The sequence below is a fragment of the Macrobrachium rosenbergii genome, chromosome 22 (genome assembly GCF_040412425.1).
Source record: "Macrobrachium rosenbergii isolate ZJJX-2024 chromosome 22, ASM4041242v1, whole genome shotgun sequence".
In the NCBI taxonomy this organism is placed as follows: domain Eukaryota; kingdom Metazoa; phylum Arthropoda; class Malacostraca; order Decapoda; family Palaemonidae; genus Macrobrachium; species Macrobrachium rosenbergii.
In genome coordinates this window covers 35,017,391-35,023,390 of record NC_089762.1, presented here as the reverse complement: position 1 = coordinate 35,023,390, position 6,000 = coordinate 35,017,391, and the positions used below count along the sequence as shown (strand labels likewise).

The 6,000-nt window shown below is 35.7% G+C and overlaps 1 protein-coding gene across 9 annotated transcripts in view; it reads left to right on the top strand.

Moving 5' to 3' along the window:
• LOC136850746 (ETS domain-containing protein Elk-3-like) overlaps positions 1–6,000 on the top strand; it is a 266,856-nt gene that overhangs the window by 250,138 nt on the left and 10,718 nt on the right. The window lies entirely within an intron of this gene.

Here is a 6,000-nt window from a genome sequence, read left to right as displayed (position 1 = left end):
CTTTTGTGTTTTTGTGTAAAAGGCAACAAGTAAATGGGCACAAAAAAAAAAGATGAAAAATTAACTCCAGAACATTTCTTTACGCGATGGGTGCAGTTTTCTCAAGGTAGAGCAAAGTACCCTTGTGACATTTTGCCTAATCTTTATTTGTTCATTTTGGGTATTTGGGTATAATGTGAAGCACTCATGAAAACGTTTCAGAACTAATAAAATTAGCGCTACTCCGAGATACAGGCATGATTATTATTTTGCAGAACAGAATTGTTGGGCATTACTGGAGAAAATTTTGAAGTCTCGCAATTAAGTATTCTCAAGCAACTCTGAAAGGTCCTGATTCGGGAACCTAATGTGGCTGTACATTAATTGAGGTGAACTTCCTTCACCCTTTTTTCAGTAGATCCTTATTATCGAACCAGTGTTCAGGTGTTGACTTCTAAGCAAAAAATCTGTCAAGACCTATCGTAGTATTGCGTTCTTTGAAAATTAATAAAAAAAAAAAGTTTTTACCTGTGTTTAGTAGTTTCATGTTGTTTCTATGATTCCTGTTTACGTAAAAACCATAGAAAAGGAATAATGATGGCAGTAAAGGGATCGTATTCTATACAATCTTGTTCTGTTTTTGGCGAGTGCAGTACTAGTGCAGTTTTAGTTGATTTGTTTGAAAGCAGTATTTGAGAAAGGATAGAGGCAGGAGCACCCCATTTACATCCACATTAAATTCCACAAAGTCTTCGAAGAATATTACATACCTGGCAAGCTTCAAAATAGTCACCTTTTGCTTTTCACAAAGGATTTTATATAATCTTCTCTTAGATGGAGGTTATCATTTCAGATTTATCCACTGGAATTGTCTGCTGGTTTTTTTTTTTTTTTTTTTACTTATTTCTTGTCATTCCATTTTGACGTAATGCTCAGTGTGTTAACGTATCAAGGATTGTTAGCCTATAATAGATCCTTTTAACTGTAAGAAAACGTTACGAGACAAAAAAGATGGGCAGGCTGTCAAAGAACACAGAAGCCAAGTAAAATCTACCCCAGAATTCAGCACAACTCCGTAACGGCCCAAGTCTGGCAATATTAATTTCAAGTAAGTAATGATCTTGGGAGGGTGACCGGTCATGGGCATCATCATCCTCTTGGAGAGAGAAACGGCTACAGAATAGGGACGGCGCGGGGCAGGAGGACTAAAGAAAGAAAGAGTTTGGTACAAAAGGCCACCATCCATCCATCCATCCATCCATCCATTTGTGAAAAGAAAGGAAAAAAGAGAATCACGTAAATGATCCTGTTGCCTTTGTTGTCTTGTGGTGGAATGCCGACGTAGCTGCTGCTGTTGGTGCAAGGGTTAACGGTGGGTCCGAGTGGAGTGTGCTACGGCCAGCCGCCCATTGTGTGTGCCAATCTATGAGCAGAGGGTGACGCCAGTCTGTGATGGGCGGGGTAATTGGCAGAATGGGCGTAATCGGGCGACAATTGGCACTTCCCGCCCCCGCCCGCATGCCCGACACCATGACGCTGCCAGTCGCCCACCGGAGATACCTCGTTGAAGCCCCCAAGTCCCCCTCCGCCCCATCCCCCTTCTTCTCCCATTCCATTACTCCATCATTTATCTACCCATCCACCTTACTCTTTGAGTATCTGGAATGGGGAAGGGGTAAGTTGGGGTGGGAGGAGGGGGGGGGGAGAAAAAGGATAATAGGTATTAGATTTAGGGTTTAACAGAGCATCCCTCTGTATTGCGCTATTGGAATTATATGGGGGTCCGTTGTGACCTAGAATTGTTTCATTACATATGAGTGGGAGAGGGAGAGGCGGGGTTGATTGATAGATTTTAAACACACTGGCGACACATCGGCGCTGGTCATGGACATCGTGGTAGGGAAGTTCTTGGAGGAAGCACAAAGACATGAAAATGGTTTTTGGGAAATTTCAACATTAGCTAGCTCTGAAAAATAAGCCTTCATTTTTATAAACTTAATTATATGGAATTAAACTAGATTGCGGGAAGTTATTTGAGGATGTTTGTGCTACTGTGTAGTATTTGTAGCAGTAATATAAATAGTATTACATCCAAAGTATAAGATTTATGACTAGTGCTCTGTGCGTGTTTATTTTGTACAGTACTTATTATTATAACCAGGCTTTTTATAAATAGCAACTGATTGTATATACATTTCATAGATACCCATAGTATCTATATATTAAGTTTGCCATTGTATTTGGGCGTCTTGTGATCATGTTTATCAAGAAATTTACTGATGGCCTGTTCATATCATGGAGGGCATCCGTATCCAAGCGACTGAAATCTCTTTTATATTCTTTTGACAATATTTATATATATATATATATATATATATATATATATATATATATATATATATATGTATGTATATATATGTGTCAAACATTTTTCCATAGCCTTGGGTTTCAGTTCCCTTATTTTCGAGGCCACTGGAACATTTTTCTTTGTTTATTGTTCTTTTTTATTCATTAGGTTTCTTAAGTTTTGTTATATGTACCTTATAAACATTCTGTACTCTTTATATTTTTTTATTGCACATATATCGTGGAAGCGGAATGAAAATGTCCACCTCTGGCAGCTCTCTCTCTCTCTCTCTCTCTCTCTCTCTCTCTCTCTCTCTCTCTCTCTCTCTCTCTCTCTCTCTCTCTCTCTCTCTCAGAGGATACCTGTTAATGATGGATAAATTAATTTGTTAAACTTGCAGTGGATCTACAAAGTAATTTTGGTTATCATGTCTTTTTCGTAGAGAACTGATACTTGTTGTCAACCACTCACATTATTTAATATTACATTAGTGACATAATGTAATATTCCAGTACTAAGAGACAAACAAGAAGCAAAAATATTGCTTTGAATCAATCCAGCCAGTCCAGTTCTCTTAATAAGGTTCTAGAATCTTTAAGCACAGAAATAAACACGGGTATGTTTTGTTCTTATGAACAGTGCTATCTGGTAGTTGAACTCTGTTGGAATGCACAGATAAAATACTCACAAGTATGTATTTTATATACGATATATATATGCGTGATTATAAACGACCTATTTATGAAATTTTATATATAATATATGCACAATATATATATATATATATATATATATATATATATATATATATATATATATATATATATATATATATATATATATATACTGTATATATATACACACACACATGTATATATACTGTATATGCTGGCTTGAAATCACCAGAATACTTGATATGCAAATGTAACTCATGAAAAAAATTAAACTGTGTATAAATCCTGATCAGTTTTGTCTTTGTTTTCCAAGACATCTTCAAGAGGATGGATATGACGGTATATGACCAATTATTATTATTATTATTATTATTATTATTAAGTTTATCATTGGATTTTGGCCACCAATTAATTAGCTTTTATTGTTCTTTATGAATTTGTCGCTTCATGATTAGCATTCAACGTAATTGAAAGAGATAAGGAGGGGATTGCCAGTTGTGATGATAATGTTGACTAAATATAACTGCACCAGCGCTGAATCGTATTCGTGTTTAGATCTCGGCAAGTTTTTCCATCGTATCGGTCTTATTTTCCTCCGAATTTGTACGAAACTTTGCATTCACTGATTTTGAAAGTAAAAAAAAAAAAAAAAAAGTAATTGGCTATAGTAGATGGATGCCGATACTTCCAATCGTAATTCGTGGGACAGAGAGCTCTCTGTAATAATACACAACAAGATTTTTCTCGATGTAAAGGATAAATTCCGATACCCGACGCTGCCAAGAGCCAACGCACGCAGGTCAGTTACCTACCGCCATCTCTTTTTCAGTTTCTATCCAAGGCAGGTCACCAGTATTGCCAACCGTAATTTTCTGACTGTTACAAGTTACGAAGCTTAAAACGTTGATGAAAATGCCTGCGGTCCTTGAATACCCCTTCGGCATAGATGCCTCCCACAAAAGGAGATACATTTTAATCGAAAATATGAAAATTCACGTGGTTTATTGAACCGAGAAGGATATTTCAATCATCAAATCAAGAACGGGAGAGGAAAGATAAAAAGTTGCCAAGAGGGAAAAACGGAAGATAGGAAAGATGGGGTAAGAGAGCGAGGGGGCGGAACGGGTTTTTTCTTCAAAGGTTGTTGCTTGACCTTGCTGGTAGACGGAGTCTGTGCTCGTGCTATATATATATATATATATATATATATATATATATATATATATATATATATATATATAGAGAGAGAGAGAGAGAGAGAGAGAGAGAGAGAGAGAGAGAGAGAGAGATATGTGAGATGTGTGTGTGTGTGTTCAGACGTGGTTTGTAACATTAAATATTTAGACGTCTGCATTGAATGCGTCTGACAAGTAGTGGAATTCTGATTTTTTTTTTTTTATAAAACCTCTAAATATGGTCCAGTCGCCCCATTCTGAATTAGATAATGCTTTTTTACTTTTTCTTTCATGTCTAGGATCATTAGAGAGATTTGGTTGCGATCGACCGTTACACACTTGTAAAATATTTGTACGTTTATAAATAGGTAAGAGTTACATGCTCGGTTACTTAATGACCTGGGATCATTTTTATTGATTATAGCAAATAGTTATGTAGGGGGCTTCCTGCAACATGGGATATACATTTTACAAAGATATAAATTTGTTAATTGCAGTTGAGCTAAAAAAAAATAATTGTAAAAGATGGAAGATTTCATGGCTGTGATAACGGCGATTAAATAGTATTGCAAGTTATGCAATGCATCAGTTTATATTTTTGCGTTTCTGATCTTGCTTGGTGTAAGTATATTTTTATTTTGCAAATGTTTATAATTTACTTGGGAATCTGCCGGAACTCCCCATCCATGAGCTCATAATTATATATATGGTCTTGCGGAGTAAACTTGAAAAAATTGTATGTATACGTGTATATAGAGTTTGTATGTGTATATATATATATATATATATATATATATATATATATATATATATATATATATACATATATACATATACAGAATGATAGATAGATAGATAGATAGATATATATGTGTATAAATACCTCTGTATAATATTAATGGGAAACCGACCCTAACTGGAGACATGGTATGGTTTGTTTCAAATAACTTCCAAAGAGGGAGAAAGACTCAGTCTTAGTTAAGACAGTACGAGAACAAAAGAACATTTGGGTTGACAAGAGGAGTGACCCCAATATTTGGGCATGTGCCGGGGCGTAGTCTGTATTTGTATCGTTGATAAGAAAAGCAGCAGAAATACTTGAACAAAAGTACCATTTGAACGGGTGCATGAGGTCAAGTCGAAGAAAAACTGACTTCGGAATAAAAGCCCTAATTCTTAAAAGTCTGGTAGAATTTTAGGTTTATCGTAATTTCATTATAGATGGGGAACTGTTGATTCCAAACGGGTTTGTATACAAGGCGTGATTTTATTATCAATACTAGTGCAGTAGTAAATTTGTAGGATACAAAGGGTAGCAAGAGTCAGGCACTAACTCACCCTTGTAATGGTCATACAGTAGTATCTGATTATTTTTCAGTGAAGAATAAGTGCTTTAATGAGGAAAATTTTCGTTAGAGTCGTATAACTTGAATAATTTACCCTTAATATAATTTTTCTGTGAGTCTTAGTATGTCTCACATCGAAAGACTCACATTTCATGTAAAATCGCAGGGTTGATGTTCCTTCCTCCCTTGCATTTGTGAAGAGTGAGGGAACATATAGCTAGAAAATATCGCCGAGAGTCATTGATAACTGATAATTTTTTCTGATTTTTTTGACACCATCAAATGCAAGTACTTTACACATTTTGATGATACTTAGTGGTATTTGTGAACATATCCCTAAAACTGTGACTATGAGATGAAGAATTTTTCGTGTAATTTGCTGTTATTAGTACAATGGACGCTGTAAAGTACGATATCAGATAACATCAATGCGCAGCATGTTAGATGCTGCAGTTGCAGTTTACATCAAGAACGTTCAA